The sequence below is a fragment of the Ambystoma mexicanum genome, chromosome 11, assembly GCF_040938575.1.
Source record: "Ambystoma mexicanum isolate Mex_15411 chromosome 11, UKY_AmexF1_1, whole genome shotgun sequence".
Classification (NCBI taxonomy): Eukaryota; Metazoa; Chordata; class Amphibia; order Caudata; family Ambystomatidae; genus Ambystoma; species Ambystoma mexicanum.
Window position 1 is genome coordinate 845,078,549 of NC_090934.1, and position 21,154 is coordinate 845,099,702.

General features: G+C 44.3%; 1 protein-coding gene across 4 annotated transcripts in view; it reads left to right on the forward strand.

Moving 5' to 3' along the window:
- LOC138503807 (4-galactosyl-N-acetylglucosaminide 3-alpha-L-fucosyltransferase FUT6-like) overlaps positions 1-21,154 on the forward strand; it is a 528,320-nt gene that overhangs the window by 418,967 nt on the left and 88,199 nt on the right. The gene's annotated exons all lie outside the window — the stretch shown is intronic.

Sequence of the window (21,154 nt, forward strand, 5' to 3'; positions counted from 1 at the left end):
TTTTTATCTGTGTTATTTATGGGTGGACGGCAGATGAATGGATGAGTTTGATTGTCTGAATGGAGGATGAATGGGTGGGTTGATCAGTGTGACTGTTTAGATGGATGTTGAATGTCGCAATGGGAATCAGTTACATTGAATGTGTTGGTATATTTTTGTCCTGCACTTGACAATGCCACCAGGCTTTGCTGGGGCTGGGCATGTCATACAGGGCTAGATTGTGCAGCAGAGACTTAGACAAGCCATATAGTTGATGTGTGTGGGGCAGGACAAGCCAAGCCAAACAGGTTTGTTGTGGGGGTAGGGGCACAGGACAAACCTGCACATGTTGGTACACAAGGGGTGATAGTCACATGGCAGAGGGCTTAGTATGTGTGTTTGCAGGTGAGAAGGGGTTAGATGTTGGGAGGCCATGTAGCCGGTCATTGGACATGCAGGGTTTGGGCATGCCTCTTGGGTGTGTATCTCTTCAAACGTTTGTGCGACTGCAGAAGTGGGCATGCTGCAGAGGAAGTCAGCACAGCAGCTAGTGATTTTACAGAAACTGGTGATAATATAAACTGGATCTCGCCACCAAAATTGACCCTAACTTTAAAGATGCCACACATGCTTACACCTGGATTATTGTCACTTTGTGTACCTGCATTCCACAATACATTAAAATCAACATACTTGTCTTTAATATGATATAAAATATAATTATTCTCCCCCTAATCTCGACGTTCCTTTATTCAAAGTATTAATGTGTTACTGTGTATTTCTCTCAAACCTGCCTTGCCTTGATTGCATGCCTATTGGTGCCAGAACGGAAGAACCCATTGCCTACCTGTCTATGTAACAAACACATGGGCCATAAGGACCGAGTCCAACCCATAGCACATAATTGCTCTTTTTGAATGGTGAGATCGGGTGGGGGGGGATTACGTCTTAGTTCTTGTGACCCATGTGTTATCTATTTATGCCCTGCTTGGAAGGTGCAGCCAAGCAGTAGCTTGTTTAATGGAGTGTGGCCCTCTCACTTGAAATGAATCTTCAATATAAGTAACCATATTGATCCTTCAGTAGGGGGGAATGGCTAGTTCCTGACAGTGACATGCCAATGCTAGGATTAATGTGCAGATAATCCTTGTGGTCCACCTGTTTCCATGGAACTTTAATTGCAGGGAGACCTATAACAATAGCTGATGCTGTCACCAACTCGCTTAGCAGGTTTCTTTATAGAAGTTATTTCAACAGAGAGTATTCTGGCCAAGTGTTCAAGTAGCATTTAGTCCACATTCACAAAAAGGGAACTAGTATGCTTCTGTAGCACATATATACTGATCCAATACCTTTCCCAGTCACTTTACACTCTACTCACGTTATACCACATTTTTCACCCACAACCCTCTGAATGCATCACAGTTGTTTTAATGCAGACCCATGCATCCACTATCGTTTCTAGTATGGAACTGCAGTTTTTGTTATAGTTTTCACAACCCTGACAAACCTTTAAGAAAACAGATTTGAATTTTTTAAAACACGCTAAAAATGCGAAAATTCCATTTATAAGGTTTACAGATTTTTGCAAACAGAATGTTCACTCAAATTGTGTGGAAAAACTAATACTTTACTAGTGTTCTAAATCATGTTTTCTGTGGTTTACAAAATCTTCAAAAACATTTTAAACCCTACCTTTACTATGGTTTACGAATATACACAATATAGTAAACATAAGGTTTGCTTATTGTTTATATCCTCGTAAAAATTTTGTAAATGGAATGTTCACTGAACGAAATGTTGTGGGACCACTGAGTAAACATCAAGTTTGCAAAACGTTTGCAACAATATTGTAAACGGTTGTAAATCTCTGGTTTTGCTATGGTTTACAATTTCCAGAAAATGTGTAAACCATTGTTTTCATGCAGTGAGTTGCAAGATGGAGATAGCAGAAGCACAAGATTCCATTATCCATAAGAAATATAGTAAATTCACTTACTTGCCCGTTATCACATTCTAAAAGCAAAAAGTAGTCCCTATGGTCATCTATGGGGCTCAAACAATGATGGTCAAACCTGGGTGTGATGCTGGCTGCTGTTATTACGTTATGTTAACAATGTTAGCAATTCTTGTAAGGCACACGTTCACCGTAATGTATCTTGGTGCTAGGATGCTAAGGTAAGAACAACATGTCAGATTAGAAGAGGAGAGTTTTTAAGAAGTGGTGAAATTGAAAGTGGTTCTCCATGCTCCACAGAGCTATTGGTATTTCATTCCAGAGAGTTTCTGTCACCACAGAGAAGGCTTGGCCCCAAACCGTGTGCAGCAGAAAGTGGGGATTACCACAAGATTGTCTGTCCTAGACCACAACAGATGGCCTGGATCGAAATTTATCCAGCAGGTATTCTGCCCCTTGAAGACAGAAGGCTTGGTATACCAGGCAAAGGGCTTTCATATGATCCTTTGTCCACTGGCAGTCAATGAAGTGAACGGAGGACCGGGCTAATATGAGCACCATAAGGAGAGCCCATAGTCACCAGGAAGCCATATTTTGCAACCGCTGCAACCTCTGGACCAAACCTTTCAGCTGGGCCTGAGAGCATTGCATTAGGCAATGGGGCTAGTAACCAGGGATGCCACTACCTGATGACCAAGGGCAGTTGGAAGAAAAGGAAGTATTCTCTGGAGTACCTTCAGGGAGTGGAAGCCCATCTTACAGACCACACTCACCTGAGTAGCCAGTGACAGGGAGAAGGATAGATAGATGGCAAGGTTCTTCACCGAGGACAAGGGAATAGGAAAGTCCCTGAGAACAGATGGCCAGCAGGAAGAACCATGAGGAAGCTATCTCAGAGGGACTCACCACCAGTACCTCCATCTTGTCCCCGTTCGGCTTTAGCCAGTTGCTGTCCACCCAGCCCCCTACGGCCATCAGACATTCGCCCAGCCGTACAGAGACCTCTGTCTGATCCTGGTCAAACCTGACCAGAATCTGGGTGTCGTCGACATTGATGTAGCATCTAAAGCTGCGAGAGCGGATGAGAGCAGCCAGCGGCTGTACAAAGATGTTAAACAACAAGGGGACAAGGCAGAACCTTGGGGAACACCACATGATAGAGAGTGCGAACTAGAAAGAAAAGGTGGCAGACATAGTGTCTGGCAACGATCATATAGAAAAGAGGAGAACCAATCCAGGACGGTTCCCAAGAGGCCTGCTGCAGACAGCCAGGCAAGAAGGATGCTGTGGTCAACTGTGTCAAAAGCCGCCAATAGATCAAACAGTATAAGGGCTCCCACGCCACCTTGATCAACCAGCACAGTAAGGTTGTCTAGTACTGACACCAGGACACTCCTGGTCCCTCGACCCGGACGGAAGCCTGATTGAAAAGGATCGAGGTCAGAGGATTGTTCCAAAACAGATAAAAGAAGGGGTGCCACCAAAGACTCCAGAAGATTCATGAACAAGGCAGAAAAGAGATAGGCCTGTAATTTGCAAGAGTTACGGGATCTAAAGAGCGTTTTTTTCAAAAGAGGGAGAACAGTAGCTTGCTTAAGCTCTGGCGGAATGCTGTCTAGTTTACACAAAGTGTTTACTGCAGTTGTAACCCAGGTGATCATTGCAGGAGGAATCTCCTGAAGCACTACCATTGGGATCGGATCTGTAGGGGCGGCAGATTTCAACAGGATAATCGTCCTACCCACCTCTGCAGTCGACAATTCTGGGAAGCAGGACCATTAGTGCTGAACCTGTTTACTAGCTTTGTCACTATCAGTAGTGCTACCGGTCACAGCATTTAACTGTATGTGATCCCGGATGCCTGTGACTTTGGTAATAAAATAATTAGCCTGTGAGTCCCACAAAGTTTGAGAAGGTGACACCAATGGCATTATTTGAGCTGTGGATGAAAAAGATTTGAGCACGGTGAACAGCTCTTTAGACTGATTTAGGGCCGACAAGACCCTACCTGTAAAAAACACCTGCTTAGTCAGTTGGATAGAGGTATGATAGTAGTTAGTCAGCCTATGAAAAATGCCTTTTTTTCCGACAGGCCATATGAATGGTGCCATTTACGTTCTGCTTGCCTGACCGCCAGGTGAGTAGCTTTGAATTTTGTTGAGAACCATGGCACAGAAAGGTGCTTGTGGGACAAAATGGAGCTTGAGAAGAGCAACTGAGTCAGCAGCCTGCTCTAAAAACAGGGCTAATGACAAAAGATTTTAATAAGATGCTGGCATACATTCCTTAGTGATGTTGGAAATCAGTGCGTTAGGGTCAGCTGTTGCCAATTGCTGCGATAGGTGGTGGCAGGGCATGGCTTTGTAGAAGAAGTACTAACCAGCATTGTAAAAGAGACAAGCTGCTGATCAGACCGAATATCTGGGCTGATAGTGTGACTATGAGCGTTGGGATCAGTAGAAAAAATAAGATCCAGAATGCCTCCAAGGAGATGAGTGGGCTCAGTTACCAACTGAGCCAGCCCTAAGTCTGCTAGAGACTCAAAGAACTCATCGAGGCGAGGGGCCTGGGAAGGTTGTATCTAATATTGAAGTCCCCTAATACTAATAAATTAGCGAAGTCTGTTTGAAGGCCTGCAATTAGGTCAACAAAAGTATCCACGAAACCACGAAATGGTCTGGGAGGGTGGTAGACAATTAAATAGCACATAGTGGAAGAGGGTGAGACTTTAAAACGCACCAGAAGAGCTTCCATTTTTAGAGTGTGAGAGAAAGGGATACGTGCAAGCACTAGCTAACTGTACAATAGTCTCTCTTGTCAGCCTGCCCAGTCCGGACGGGCAGGGACGGCTTGACTTTGGTGCAACTTCGGCATGAGAGGCACATTCCCACTGCGCCCGACCGCTGCTCCTCTGTCGGTGGCCTTCCCTGTATTCAATGCACATGGTATGTATGTCAAAGTAGACAGCTAGGACAGAGTAACTCTTCACTACGTGGGTGGAATGGGAAAGGAAAAGTCAGCAATCCACCGAGCCGAGCACCGGGATGCCTTGAGTCCAGGCATCCTCAGCGAGAGGGGGTCTGGCAATACAAGGGAATTAAAAATTAAATTAAAACAAAATAAATTAATGAATTAAAACAATCAAGTTAAGATAACAATGATATTACGTTAGAACTGTTAATGGCAAACCCAGATCGGGCAAAACTGAAACTGGAATTATGACTGGAGGAGGACTTGGGAAGAATGTAATGAATATAAATTGTTTTAAACTGGATATTTTATAATTAAACCATTGAACCAAATTCCCATATACCTACAAACATTTCCCTGTTACAAATGCCGTAGGCTGTTCTTAAGACTTTGTTTTAATTTATAGTTCACTAGGAAAGTAGTGGGTATTCGTTTAAATGGGTCCGAGGAACAGAGATCATGAACATTTTGTCAGAATGGAAACGAAATGGAGACATTGAAACATATTTTAGTATCTTGTTTGATGCGTTTACCTCAGAGGAGACTATTTTTGTTTTAATATTTTATCGATTTTAGACTGTTAACTGAAGATGTATTATGCAATACGATTTTTAATTGGCAACATATTTCTTTGATTCTAGCGGTGGTGAACTTTTATTATGTTTAAAGCTTTTACCAATGGCCTCTGAGGATTCATTATATATATGTAACTAGGAAAGGTCTCGAGAAAAGGAAGTCTGGAAGAATGGAATTGGTTAAATGATTGTAATGTAAATGTGTGAAATGTAATTGTAAAAATAAATGTCTATTATGTTTTAAATGTTGAAAGGTTGAATTTTTCAGCCAACTGCGGGCCCTTGTCTTGGTTTTCTTCAGTCACTATTTCATGCTCCTGGAAAGCCTTGAACACCAAACTCACCAGATAAGGGCAATATAGCTATTAAAGAGATATAACACTTCTGCCTAAATACGTAGATATTTGATGTGCAAGTAATTATTTTCTTTGTAGTAATATGGAAGGGGGAAGTAAAAAAAATAAACCAACATGCTAGTATTTCATCCCATGATAGATGTAAACTTCAACTGTAAAAATAATTACTTTTCATTTTCTAAAACATCTGGGATGAAGGCCTATCTCCAATGAAGAAAAAGAGCAGCTAGGTTCCTCACGTGTGCAAACAAACACTGTGATCTTGGAATCATCATGGTCACAGAGAATGTGGATTTTTAAATACAGTTATATATGACCAAAAATATCTCGCAATATTCAAGCCAAGCAGCTCTTAGTGAGCGAAAAATTTGTGAAAGAAAAAAGAGATATGACAAAAAGAAAAGATTTTTCTGATTTTTTCCATGGCCTCACATAACTAAGATGACCATTGCATGAAAACTGTGCATTACATTGCAGTGAAATAACATTTTTTTTGGCAGAGATAACTGGAAGTGTAACATTTGCTTTAACAGTTCTGTGTTAGGCGGGGAGTACTTTGCACTTGACTATGCCAATGAATTATTGATTGCTGCCATGGCAATTGAATTTGTGTCGTGGAAATCCACCTGCTATTATTGTTAGCAAAATCTGTTCTGAGGTGACTAACCTAAGGTAACTTATTGCAATCTAGCTGATATTGAAATAACGTCACAGCAATTCACCTTTGTCACCACATAGAGTTCTGAGGATCTTGTTGCTCATATAGCACTCAGCTATAACCAGGGGAGCTTCACGCCCTAGCTGACCACTTGCCAATTGTCTTGTGTTTGACATCAACAGATATCTCGCCTTCAAAAAGCGCATAGCAAGGAACATTATACGGCTTGGTACCAACTTTCTCACCTGCAGTAAACAAGCCCTTCACCCCAGAAAACAGCTTTATTTTATTTATTTATTTTATTTCTGCTGTTTGTATAGTGTGCCTAACCCGGAGGCATCTGGGCGCTTATTTTACATAAGACAGGCATGTGGTACATTTCATTGTTAGTTACAAAGAGCATAATACAGGTTATTGAAGTGTACAATTTAGTTACTTCACATAGTTACATGAGTTAGTTACAACGCCCAGGTGGAAAGAGGTGGGTTTTCAATTGTTTACGAAAGGTTCAGAAAGAGTTTTCGGCTTTCAGTTTGTTCAGTAAGACATTCCATTGTTTAGCGGCTATTGTGGGGAAATTACTGCATCCTGCTTTTTGTAGGTTGAATCTGGGTGCAGCTATTAGGTGCATGTTAGCTGAGCAGGTGGGCCTGTTGGTCTGAGATCTGATTACTTTGTCAGCGATGTAAGAGGGTGCTACTTTATTTATGCATTTATGTGTTAGGGTGAGAGTTTTAAATTCGATGCATTTTTGCACAGGTGGCCAGTGCGCCTTTCCTCTAATGTTGAGATGTGGGCGGCTTTGTGTATGTTGAGTGCCGCTCTGAGGGCATTATTTTGAAGTACTTGAAGTTTTTTTATATTTTGGATCTTTGTGCCCGCGTAGAGGGCATTGCAATAATCCAGTCTAGACAATATTAGGGCTCTGGCCAGCATGATGCAGCTGTCAGTTGACAAGAAAGCTCTGCAAGCATTGATGAGGTTACAGGTGGATGCAGTTGCTGACGCGGTGGCATTAACTTCTTTGGTTAACGTGAGTGAAGAATCCAAGTGGAATCCAAGGGTTTTAAATTCTTTGGCTACTTTTATGAATTTACCATTAATGCTGAATGTTTTGAATGCGTTGTTTAGTTTAGTTATGCAGAGTTGCGATCCTATGAGGAGCATCTCCGTCTTTTCATCATTCAGACACAGGCCATGGAGTGCCATACAAGCTTGGATGGTTAGATAGATGGCATTAAGAGTGGCAGATTCAATGACATGGTCGCCTGTGATAGGGATGAGAATTTGGGTGACATGTGCGTAGTTTGTGTAGGTGACACCCAAGTCATCGAGGCGGTCAAAGAGAGGTTTAGTAAAGATGTTGTATAGCGTTGGGGAGACGCAGGAGCCTTGCAGTACTCCACAGGTGACCGGGTTGTGTAGATCTTCATCACTAGGGGAGAAGACTCTCATTGTTCTGTCTGACAGGAATGATAGTATCCATTGAATGGCATTGTGGGAGACGTCCCTTGTGGCGGACCCTTAAGATATCCCATGAAAGGGTGGCCTTAAGTATGTCGGTTCCTTCCTGTGAGTATAGCCGTTAGGCTGCTGCACAAGCAGTTATTAGCCCTGCCAGAAATTCTAGGGGGTTCCTGGGAGCATTGTATTGTTTGAGCCCCTTGAAGACAGTTGTTGGCCTCCTGGAAATAAACAGCACATATACCACCCTGTTCAAACCACGTTGCTGTGCTGCTGTTGTGTGTCTATGTCAACAAGTGGCAAACGGGTGAATCTAGATAATTTGGGGACAACAGCTCTGTGTCCATGGATCTTGGTGGTCCTCTCCCACCTGGATGACGTTTTGGAAGGCATTCCAGCGACTACCCTGGCACTGTTGAGATGTGTCCTACATGCGGCAGCATGACTCATCAAAGCACTGTGCAAATTTGATCAGATCACCCAACCCTCATCGAACTGCACTGGCTCCCACTGCAAGCATGTATCATCTTCAAATGCTGCTGCATCATCTGAAGTCCCCAAGCTACCTCAGTGGGATCATCTACTATCCACCAGAAGGAAATATGTAGCCTTCAATTCCACTGGTGCATACAATAAAGAACCAGAAGACATGCCTTCTTTGTCTACATCCCCTGACTCTGGAATCCCCCCATCAACATCAGATCAGTCCCCTCGCTTTTACAGTTTAGGAAGGAGCGCAAGACCCTCCTCTTCAAGGAATGGCTCCTCTCTAACACCTATATCTGCCATTCTATTCCCGATCCAAACAGAGACTCAGGGATCTTCTCCTCTGCTGGTTGATTTTAGATCCCTTACTGCCGAATTGCTCTTCTTACCCCCTCCCCTGTTGACAGCTCCCGGTTCCCATGTATCTCTGCTTCCCTCTGCTACACTCACTGGGTGGTTCTCCTTTAATTTGCAAAGTTTTCTGTTGCTTCCCGAAGTAAGGTCCATGCTCCATAAATACTCTAATAATAATAATAATAATAATAATAATAATAATGACATATTAGCACCAGGGAGGGGAGCCAACCAATCAGGTTGCTTGGATCGTGGGCTGAATCCATGATCCAAGCCCGCATTCTGAGCAGCCTGAAATCTGCTCCATTGTCCTGCTATCTTCCGCACACACTACCCTCTCATCATATCACTGTTTCCTCCCTTCTCCATCCTGTTCCCAACATACATTATTCTTTTGGTAGCTTTGCAACCGCCACCGCCCTCCTGGCCTATGTACTGGGCCGCCATTGAAATGGAATAGGGGCTCTCCACGGCAGCCATCTTAAGCCAGAGACTTTCCATTCATTAAAGAAAAACACATTGCTGTCTGCATCCCGGGTTCTCGGAATGAAAACCAGGGCTCCTAATAGTAATAACAGCCTGTTCCAGTGGTTTTGGTGCTGAGGCCAATCGTTAAAGCCCTTGCACCCCAGGCCTTAAGCACCTGATCTAGTGTTATTGCTATAGTAAGGACATCTCACAAAGCTGAGGCTGAGGAGCAGGGTGGTGGTCATTGTGGCTGCATCCCAACAAGGTAACCACCTACACCAAATGCTCATTACTGGAGGGCCCCTCATCCACACATTTCCAGTTGTATAGTTGGGAAAATGTTGTGATCCTTAAGATATCCCATGCAAGGGTGGCCTTAAGTATGTAGGTTCCTTACTATGAGTACAGCCGTTAGGCTGCTACATGAGTAGTTATTAGCCCTGCAAGAAATTCTAGGCGGTTCCTGGGAGCATTGTGGTGTTTGGGCCCTTCGAAGACAGTTTTTGGGCTCCTGGAAATAAACAGCATATAAACCACCCTGTTCCAACCACTTCGCTGTGCTGCCGTTGTGTGGCTAGGTCAATAAATGGCAGAAGGGTGAATCCAGAAAATTTGGGACAACAGCTCTCTGTCCTCGATTGCCAAGTATGCACAAATAAATCAGTTTTCGACTTCAGAATCTATCAGCATTGGCCGGTGCTTGCAAAGACAGTGAGAGGATTAACCAGGGGTTTACTGAGGGTTTTAAATGGCCCAACGCTAGCCAGGGCTTAGCCCCAGCAGTCTCCAAATAGTTCCCTGAAGCAGGGGCTCTCCAGGACTCACCAAAATGACTTTCCCGGCCAGATCTCCTACCATCACGCCAGTCCAGCTCATGTCCTATGTATGTTTTGCACATAGTTTTCTATGTGCATCTCTCATTGCAATATATCGGATTTCCTAGTTCTTCCTCCTAATAGTGGGCACCCCCCCATAACGCCCAGCCATTTTCCACTCCCCACCACATACTCTTCTCACTCCTCGTCCGGGGAACACCCCTGAAATCGTTGCACTTCCAGGTCCTGTCACTCCCAATTCTGCTTGCTCCCTCTCCCTCTGTTTCCCCGCTCCTCAAGTGGTCCAAGCACCCAACCAGCTCTGCTGGCCTATATCCTCTGCTCTATGGTCCTTTGTTACATGTACAGCTAGTCTGCACACACACAGGACTCATGCGTAATGGACATTTCTCACTCTATTACGTGCCGGTACTACTTTTATAATAAACACTGAGAACGTCCGTCTCTATCCAAATGCAAAAATATGGCATCACTCACTTATTGTGTTTAGCCCTCATTATGGTAACTTCTGCAGGGTAGCCAAGTTATCAGCTACCTCTTTCCAGGTTTCAGGTTGTGTGTAGCAAGTGTCGGTTTGGAAGCGTGGCAACGTCCATCCATGCCTTCCCCAAACCTTCTCCATCGTCTTCTGCTTTCTTTTGAGGATTTTGTGGGTTTATTTCATGGATTTGGTTTGGTCCTTAATTCCTTTACTCTAACAGTCTTTAAATGTGGCACTGAATCTCACCGCAATCTTGGAATCCTTCCAGTGCACGGAGTTATATCTGTGATGTTTCACGTCTCCAGACTAGTGCTGCACTGTGTTTTGATGCCCCTCTCCCCAAACGCGAACACAAGGGCCATCTCAAACACTTTTTGTTAGGTAAACTATGGAGCTCCGCTGTTCAGCTTGCGTTTACTTTGAGCTTTGATTCCCAAACGCTGTGCAGGTCAAGCCATATCGCATTCTCTCATAGTCAGTAGGGTTTGTAACATGGGGAAATGCATGCTCCAGTACGCTCTAGTTGTGACGCAATTACTGTAGGAGTATTTGGAGTATTATGCAAGCTAGTATTGTTGTCATCTACAGGGTTTGATTAAAAATCCCAGAAAATATTCATCTGAGTGTTTTGGACCATGGATATGTAACACCTTTGAGAGTGAACTACAAGGTGGTGGTGGTGAGCCCGCACAATCTCACTCCTTCCACCCTTTGGGAGGCACATCTGGTAGGGGCTGAACCAGCACAGTTCCTAGTTGCTCTCCCTACTCAGATAGTAATATGGGGAGATAGGGGAAAGGGGGGATCTAGGGTAGAACACTACTGTGCTGAGCTCAATTTGTGTTCTGATTGTCTCTAATAGTTCAGGGCAAGGTCAAAGGTGTAAAAAAGGTGAACCCAGCACCTTTCATAGTGGAAAAGTAGGAGTTCTCGGATACCTTGCTGTGGCTAGTTCCAATAGGGACTTGTGATTGCAAGAATGTACACATTGGATGCAGTTTCTGAGGATGTGTTTTTTATTATACATTAGACACATAGGGGGCCATTACGAGGTAGGAGGTAAGCATGCCGCTATTAGCGGCATGGCTACCCCCTTACAGGGTACCGGGCCGGGTTCCTTGAATGAGGAATTACCAGGCCATTCCGACCTTGGAGGGCCCAGTAATTCCTCATTCAAGGAACCCGGACCCGGTACATCCCCATTCCCATTTCAGCCCTCATAGGGCTCAATGGGAATGGGGATGATGCTAACAACGGTGTTGTTAGCATCCTCGTCTGCTAGCGGGACCCTGGTTTTACCAGGCGCCCTTAGCGGGTCCCGCGAGCAGGCTCGTAATAGGGCGGTAAGGGGTTGACGGCTCCAGCACCTTTACCGGTGCTGTTAACCCCTTACCACCTATCTGTAATGACCCCGATAGTCTTAAGAGTGGTCAGCCGACACGTGTTTCGAACCCAAATGTTCCTTCTCAATTCAAATGAATTAGCAATCGCGGATGGACGCCCAGGCACCAGCCTTGAAATCTAAGCAACCCAGATACCCTTACCATACGGTAACTAAGAATCAACCTTCATTGTCAAACTCAAGACCTATGATTACCACACTTGTCTTGAGAAGGAACCTTTGGGTTCAAAACACGTGTTGGCTGACCACTCTTGAGACTATGGGCCTCATCACGAGTTGGGCTGTATTCCTGGCTGTAATACAGCCGACTGTAATAGCCCTAACACCGACCAGTCCGGTGGTATTACCACCGGATCACGAGTTGGGCCTTAACAGTAAATCCCCTTTCCTGATTGGGTCCATTTTCGGCGCCAATTATGCGGGCTAATACAGCCAGCTGTAATACAGCCGAAAACAGGGATTTTCACCTCCAGAAAAAAGCTGGAGGTAAAACAGTCGATTTAGCGCCCAACTCGTGATAGGGCCAGCCCTTAAATGCGGCTGTAATACCGTTACCACCGCATTTAAGGGCTACAGCCAAACTCGTGATGAGGGTGTCTACTCTATGCATAATAAAAAAACACACCCTTAGAAACTGCATCCAATGTGTACATTCCTGTAATCACAAGACCCTATTGAAACTAGCCATGGCAAGGTATCCAGGAACTCCTACTAGTAATATGGGGAGTTTGATCAACTCTCCACACTTGCAATAAATATTAATGTCCATATTCATATTCCATTTACACTGAAGTGATCTGTGAATGTTTAGATCAACCTGTAACCAGACTGGAGTGTGATCCTATATGCCAGAGGCCTGCATATCACAAATGGTTCTGTTGAGTATGAAAGGCTAGGAGGCAACAAAGTAAAACTATTCCAGGTACGGAACCATGGTGACACATGACATTAAAGTGAATTTCTTTCTGTGTGTTGAAAAACTCCCCAGGATTTTAGTGGACAATTGTCCTTAGATATTTTTCTCAATATATGCCTCTTTCTCTGTTATGGGTAAAATCTCAATTATTAGTCTTGTCCAAAAATGGCTCCTGTATTAAATTCAAGCCTCCCCGTATAGTGATAAGAGTGTGCTTTGTTTCAGCGATAATCATATTCATATATGTAAAAAATGCACTTTCGTCTCCATTGGGGACAATATAGAAACCCACTATTGTTGTCCTGTCTGCTAGTTTCCTATCTTTCCAAAATGTGGAAACCTTACAATGCAGGTGTTTGCTAATCAAAATCAACACTCCGCACATTTGGTCCTCGTATACAGCTCCATGTTAAACATTTATGACCCAATCAATCTTTAATTTGAAAGCTTTCGCCTGGTATAAGATGAGATAGGGGCAGTGGCAGTAATTCAGGACCCTACTGGCAGGTTTTTCACTGAAGCACTGTTACTAATGGTGCAGGTCCTTCAGTGTTCCCATTCCCGTGGAGTCCCATGGGATTCCACGGGAACAGTTTGTTGAGAAGCTTAGATGGGGCTTTGGTGTGCATGGCTTTGAATACAATATAAAATCCTTTGAAGTCAACTCACTGGTGTACAGGGAGCCAGTGGAGCTAGGTGATAGCTGGGGTGATGTGTGGGTGTTTGGGTAGGTGGAGGATGAGTCTCGCTACTCTGTTTTGGATGGCTTGCAAGTGGGGGCAATGGTGCTTTTAGGAGGTTCAGTGAGGAGACCATTACCATAGTCCAGCTTGGACAGAACCAGTGTCTGGGCTGAGATGCCAAAGTCATCGGGGAAGGATGTGTCTTATCCTGGGTAGGAGGTGTAGTTGTGGATTGCATGTTTTGGTGACAGTAGCTATATGGTCTGTGAAGGAAAGGCGGGAGTCGTGGTGAAAGGTCTGGAGAGGAATAGGTCTGCGTTGTCTTGAGTTAATTCTTTGATCCAGGGGTTGGGGTTGGGTTTGTGCCTGGGTGGGGAATGAGGAGATATTCAGTTTTGGAATGGTTGATTTTGAGGAAGTGGGTGGCCATCGTGGTGGCGTTGGTGGAAAGGCAGCTTTTGAATGTGAGGAGTTGTGATGGATGAAATTTAGAATTTGGAAGTATGATATGAAATAATATGATGTGATATGATATGGCATTTGTAACGCGTCTATACAACGTATATTTGTTGTCATCTGTGCATTGGTGGAAATGGACATGGGTTTGGTAAGGGTCTGTCCGAGGGATTCTACATATAGGTTGAAGATGAGTGGAGACAGAGAGTGTGGGACCCCGTACTTGACTGGAGTGGGATCAGATTGATAAGTGGGTATGGAGACAAATTGTGTTCTATATGTGAGGAAGAAGTGGAACCAGTGTGGATGGTGCCTGAGAGTTTCATCCTGTGGGATAATATGTTGAGGAGAATGATGGGGTTGATGGTGTTGAAGGCTGCATGGAGGTTGCAGAGTACAAGCAGGGCTTTTCATCCTTTGTCAGTGAGGAGGTGGAGGTTATTGAGCATGTGACGTGTCCAGGTAAAAAGCCAGATTGGAAGGGTTTAACGAGGTTGAGGTAATTTGTTGTTGGAGTTGGGTTTTGTTGAAGAGTTCCATGATTCAGCTGAGGTATGGTAGAAAAGTGATAGGGTGATAGTTTTCAGAGAGTGTGGGGCTGATGCATGTTTTTTTTGATCAGGGAGGCGATTTGGACATTTTTGAGTCTGGATGGTACACTACCATGTGAGAGACATAAGTTAATGATGTTGAGGAAGTGAAGAGTGAGAGTTCTGATTCAATTGAATGCAGCTTGAAGTGGGCAAGCATCATCCAGGAAGTGTGCAGGTTTTGTTTTGGCAGTGAGGGGGATGAGGGTGTCTCTGTTGATGGGGTGGAAGGTGTCCCATGTATTGGAATCTTTGGCAGCGGTGGGCAGTAGTGGACAGCAAAGGGGAGTGCTAGTCTGATTTGGTGTATTTTTGAGTTGAAGTAGTCCATGAGGGAGATGCATACTGAAGTGGATGGGGGTGGGAGGGGTTGTATAGTGGTTTGGAGAGGAGTCTGACAATGTTGAAATATTTCTTTGTATAATTGGTGGAGAATTGGAGTTCTTGGGAGAAGGGGGCGGCTTTGGCATTGCATGTGGCTGGTGTGACAATGATCACTACCCAGTCCATACAGGGTAGTAATCATTAGATGGGATAGACAGTGTTGTTGAATTTGGTAAAGAAGAATTCAATGGAGTGTGCAAGTGGAGGAGAAAGAGCTTGGACAAAGATGTTGACTTGGTCACAGTAATAGACCACGGATTAAGGCTCAAATGTATGTTTGGTGATAGATGAGGGAGGGCGATGGGAGGGTGGGGGAGGAATGGAGATGGTGAAGCAAATGAGAGAGTTGTCAGAGGGTGAGGAGTCAATTGTGGGAGCAAAGGAATCCAGGTAGGAAGAAAGAAATATAAGATGTGGAGAGTTGCCCAGGGTGTGGGGTAGATTTGTAGATTCACTAGTAAGCTGTAAGAGAGAGTGGTTCCATGTGTTAATATCCCACAAAAATATCGCCATACAAAGATATTGCCATATTTATGTGGCAATATTAAGGCATGGAACCGGCGGGGGACACCCCTGCAACCCCTGCATTATTTTTAAAGGAGTGGGGGACACCCCTGCAACACCTGCTCCTTAAAACCCCAAAAATTATCCCCCCTAAAAATATTGCCTATGGCAGTTTCAGACAACCATAAATACAGTGATATTTTTGGTGGGGATAATATGTAGTGATACCGAGAGATTGGAGTCAAGTTAGAGCTATTGGACCTTAGTCATATTGGAAAGGTTAACGTCACTCATTAAAACAACAGGGACGTCGGCTGGGAGCGTTTTGACTAAGATGTCAAGTTCAGAGAAGAAGTTCAGGGCATCTCGTGGACAGTAGAAGAGGAGGATAATAAGAAGGGTAGGAACAAGGAGTTGGACCGAGATATGCTCAAACGAGAAAGGAGTGAAATAAGAGAGGAGGATTGTGTTGTGTACTTGTTAATCATGCAACCAACCCCACTGCCTTATTCAGAGAGACAGAGCGGGGCAAGGACGATGTGAAGGGTTGCTAGGGTGGGATGCATCTAGATTGGGATTTAATGGAGCCCTAGGGTTGGCAGGGTCAGTGCTTGAGCTGCCTGCTTCCAAAGCATCCACTCAAGTTCAAAGACAAGGCAACATGTTGGTCCAAGTGCAGGAATTTTCTTCACCTGATCTTCAGTTCCACCAGGCAGTAAGCAGGTATTGTTGGTGCTGATTGCAGGCTTCTGACTTCTGGAATGCACTGAGAATCTCACTGATTTACAGGGTAATGCTTATATAAACTAAATATGCAAACTTGCAATCATGTGGGATGGAGGGGCACTTTTAAACCAGCTAAATGTCAGTCTTCAATGTCATTTTAACAACCGTCATTTACATTAAAAAGTACTTGATGGGCATGTTTACCATTATGCCCAATGGGCTAAACCGGAGGATTTGTGTTAAATGGGAGAAATATTGTTCCAACTCAGGAGTAATTCTCAGCATAGAAGATTAGGTAATGGATGAAGCATTTTCCCACAATACATTTGAAACTATATAGGGGCTCATTACGAGTATGGTGGTGTGGTAAAAATGTTGGTAATGCGCTAGTCATTCAATTACCACTGAATTACCGTACTGATGCACAATGAGTTTGGCAGTAGGGAGATAGTATTACCTACTTCTTCCTTACTGGCAAAACATAGCGGAAATACCGCTGGTTGTAATTCCACCAAAATCCCCATATAGTCCTATGGACTCCTAAATGTGGATTTACACTGCCTTACCACCACTTGTAATCCCACGGTACATCTGCAGTCCCAAGTCGCAGTAACAGTAATTCCATTTGGTGGTATTTCAGCTAATTTATCACTAGAAAACCACCAAACTTGTAATGAAGTAGGGCCTCATTGCGAGTTTGGAGGCAGCCATGCCCTTAATAAGGGCATGGCTGCTTCCAAACTCGGCTCCGGGTTCCCTGAATGTGGAAATACCGGGCCATTCCGACCTTGGAGGGCCCCTTATTTCCCCATTCAGGGAACCCGGACCATCCCCATTTCAGCCCCCATAGGGCTAAATGGGAATGGGGAGCATGCTAACAATGGGCCCTTTAATGACTGGCCCGTTGTTAGCATACTGGCCCCCTCACGGGACCCACTAAGGACGTCTGGTAAAACCAGATGTCCAGAGCGGATCCCACAAGGGACCTCGTAATAGGGCGGTATGGGTTTAACGGCGCCGGCAGCTCTACTGGCACCATTAAACCCATACCGCCAGATGGTAATGAGACCCATAGTCTTTTGGGCAGGCTGCTCCAGTCTGAACTCCACGGCTCCCTTCCACCCTCACATTCTGCAGTGCTCACTAACAAAATTCTCAGTAGCTTGACATTAGTACACCACGTGCATGGCGGTGCACTGCTGTGAGTTTGCAGCCAAAATTGGGAGCAAAACCCAGTTTTGTGGCATGTAGTGCTAAATGCTGGATGCCAAGACCCCTAGCAGGGTTTCTGTGCTATTTGGAAGCACACGGCAACTGGCATCCTCCATAAGGACAGCCATTCACGCCAATACTTTAAATGGACAGACAACAGCTTTTCGTGTTCTACCTCATTTGTTACTGCTGTGCCCGGTTCTAAATTGGGCACTCACCAGACTGCCGAGTATTCAGATTAAGCCCGGAGACTCTGGTTTTTTACACTCTTCTCCAAATCGTTAAGGAAGAGCATTTAATCTGTGGGTTTTCTGGCAATCTGAGAAATGCAGTTCATGCTTCCATGTGAGTGGCTGCTATAGGACTTTCTGTAGTGAATCACATGGGGGTAAATTGCGCTCATATTGGGCATCCTGAACAGTATAGTAACACTACAAGGTAGTCAGGTTTTTTTTAATGTCTAAATTTGTGGGCAGGCTGGTGTGCAGAGCTTTGTGGAGACGTCGGTGCGGCTCTGGACAAAATTATCTGGGTTTTTGTTTTTCTAATGAGAGCAGGTCTGGGCATCACTTCTCTCTATCATCCAGTTGTGGAAGTGGAAAAAGGGAACTAGTGGTACTCTGGGTGCATCCAAAAAGGAGGAGTGGGATGGCGGGACAGATGGGCGGGAGAATTGGGGGAGGGCCAGTTTGGAGCAGGTTTGGGCTTGACCTTTGGTTTGCAATGTTCATTGGCTCTTTTTGCATTATGGCAAGACTTGGCATCGGCCGGAATAATAAAATCATGGCACTAGATTCGTCCATAACAGAAATATCAAAACAATATATTCATAAATAGAAATCTTTGTTACAACTCTGCATGCAAGTTAAACAAAATGTGTTTTGACGCACCTCTCTTTATAACATGTTTATTAGTATTATCTGTGAATCATCATTTACAGTAAAACACACAATTACAAATATAGTTTAAACATATTTTGATTGGCAATAAAATGTGAACAGTGTAGCTTTCAATACATTGTCAGTAGGTAAACATGTAATTTTCCTACATGGATAGTATGGGAAGTTAATCCATCTATGACATGTGACAGTTTAATGTTCATTTTCAATTACTGTATCTTTTCAATTAATCAATACCCTTATTTATAAGTAACAGTAATTGAGCAAAAAAAGAAAATCAGTACTTTGGATGAGCCCATACATGTACCTTAAATTCAATACGCTTTGTATTTATTTATTTATTTATTTATTTATTTATTTATTTACTTATTTATTCACATTTGTTGAGCGCACAGCAGGCCGAGGACATTGTGGCGCTCGTTACAGTGTTGCTTATACTTAGTTACATACAGTTCATGTCCGTACGGTTACATTGGACGATATATACTTTTTCAGATATACATTGAGCAGCAGTAGAACATGAGAACGGAGTTAGTTGAATAGGACAGTTTTGAGTTTTTTTCGGAAGGAAAGTAGAGATGGATCAGCTCTGAGGTCAGAAGGCAGAGAGTTCCAGAGTTTGGGTGCGAGGAAGGGGAAGCCTATGCCTCCTGCCTTGGTTCTGTTGATGCAAGGTATTGCTAGTTGATTGGTGTATTGAGATCTTCTTGGTCTCGTGTAATGAGATCTACCTATCATGTCAGATAAGTAAGGGGGAGCTGAGAGGTTGATGCATTTATGGGTGGTTGTGAGAATTTTGAAAGAGATACGGTCTTTGACTGGAAGCCAGTGAGCTGTCTTTCTGGCTTGTGTGATGTGCTCTCTTTTTGGTATGTTAAGGGCTGCTCTGAGAGCGTTGCTTTGGGTTGTTTGGAGCCTAGATAGGTTTTTTTTGGAGGTGCCGGCTAGGAGCGCGTTACAATAGTCTAGTTTGGCTCCTATAGTTGCTCGGGCGATGGAGAGGCAGTTATCCTTGGTTAGGAATGGTTTTATTGCGTTAATGAGTTTGGTGCTCAGTGCAGAGGCCGAGACTATGGTGCTGACTTGTTTGTCCATAGATAGTGTGGTGTCTATGTGAACCCCCAGTGTTTTGACTGAGGATAGCACTGGGATGATACAATTGTCTATGTTGAAATTGATGTACAGTGAGTTGAGGTTAGAGAGGGTGGATTTCTGTCCTAGTATGAGGATTTCGGTCTTGTCCCCGTTCAAGCAGAGGCCGTTGGTAGCCATCCATGCTTGTATGGTAGCGTAGATTTGCTGTAGGGTAGTGGCGTCTTGGTGATAGTTCCCTGTCAAGGGAAGGAGAACCTGCGTGTCGTCGGCGTAATTTGTGTAGGTGATCCCTAGCCCGTCTAGTTTATCAAAGAGAGGCTTGGTAAAAAGATTATAGAGCGTGGGGGCAGTACAGGAACCTTGTGGGACACCACAGTGGATAATGGAGGGTGCTGCATGTGCTGTGTTAGAGTACACTTTCATAGCTCTGCCCTCTAGGAATGAGGTTACCCAAGATGCTGCGTCATTTGAGAAGTGTGCAGCGTGTGTAAGGTGACTGGTAAGTGTAGTGTGGTCTACCAAATCAAACGCAGCTGAGAGGTCAAGGAGAAGGAGGAGAGCGGGCTTGCCTTTGTCTAGGATGTTGGTGATTTCGTTTTTTAGGTCTAGAAGTGCGGTTTCAGTTCCGTGTCCCTTGCGGAACCCAGATTGTCTTTTTCCCAAGATAGCGTTAGATTCGAGGTATAGTTGAATCTGTTTGTGGTCGGCTTTGTCAAGTAGTTTCAGGAGGAAAGGGACTGTGGTTATGGGTCGGTAGTTGTTAGGGTTGGCAGGGTCTAGCGTCGTTTTTTTTAAGAGAGGGCGAACCCAGGTCTCTTTAAGGCTGTCGGGAACTATGCCTGTTGTGAACGATGCATTGATAAATGCTGTGAGAAGAGGGGCGAGTGGTTCAGCGCAGTCTTTGATGATTTGAGGGGGGCATATATCACCCTTGCATTGTGAGGGTTTGAGGTGCCTGAGGATGTCTATGACTTCTGCTTTGGAGATTTTGGTAAATGCAAATTTGGGTATGTTTCCTACTTTTACCTTGGGTTTTATCTATGCATGCGCGCTTTGCTTAGGTAGAGTATTGAAGTGGTTGGATATTTTGCTTTGGAGGAGGTTTATTTTTACAAGCATGGCTGATTGAATGCCTGTACACCATGCCTCGTCTTTGATGATTTCATCAGGGCATGTAGGTGGTACGGTTAGTTCTTTGAATATATTGAAAAGTTCTTTAGAGTGAGAGTTGGCAGAGGCGATGCGGTGGTTGTAGGCTTCAGATTTGGCAAGGAAGATTGCGTCTTTGTATTTTTTTGCTATGGATTTGAAGTCGGCTTTTGTGGTATCGCAGGGGTTAGACTGCCAGTTTTTGAGCGCCATGCGTTTGTCCTTGCGCAGGGTCTGAAGTTTCTCTGTGAACCAGGAGTTGGAGTGGAAGGATTTTTTTTCTTTCTTGTTTTCCAATGGGGCAACGGTGTTAACAGCCATAGTAATGGTGTCTTTGAATATTTCTGCGAGGATGTTGGGGTCTGTGGAGAACGGGGGCGCTAGGCATGGCATATTGAGGAGTGCACCGACGTTGTCAGCGGTGAGTTTTTTGGCGCTTCTGGCTAAGGTCGCTGGTGCTTTAGTAGGCACTTTGGGGCTTGATGTGACAGGGATGTCAAATAGGAGAAGGTTGTGGTCTGTCCATGGGAGGCTGGTATTGGAGGTGATGTCTG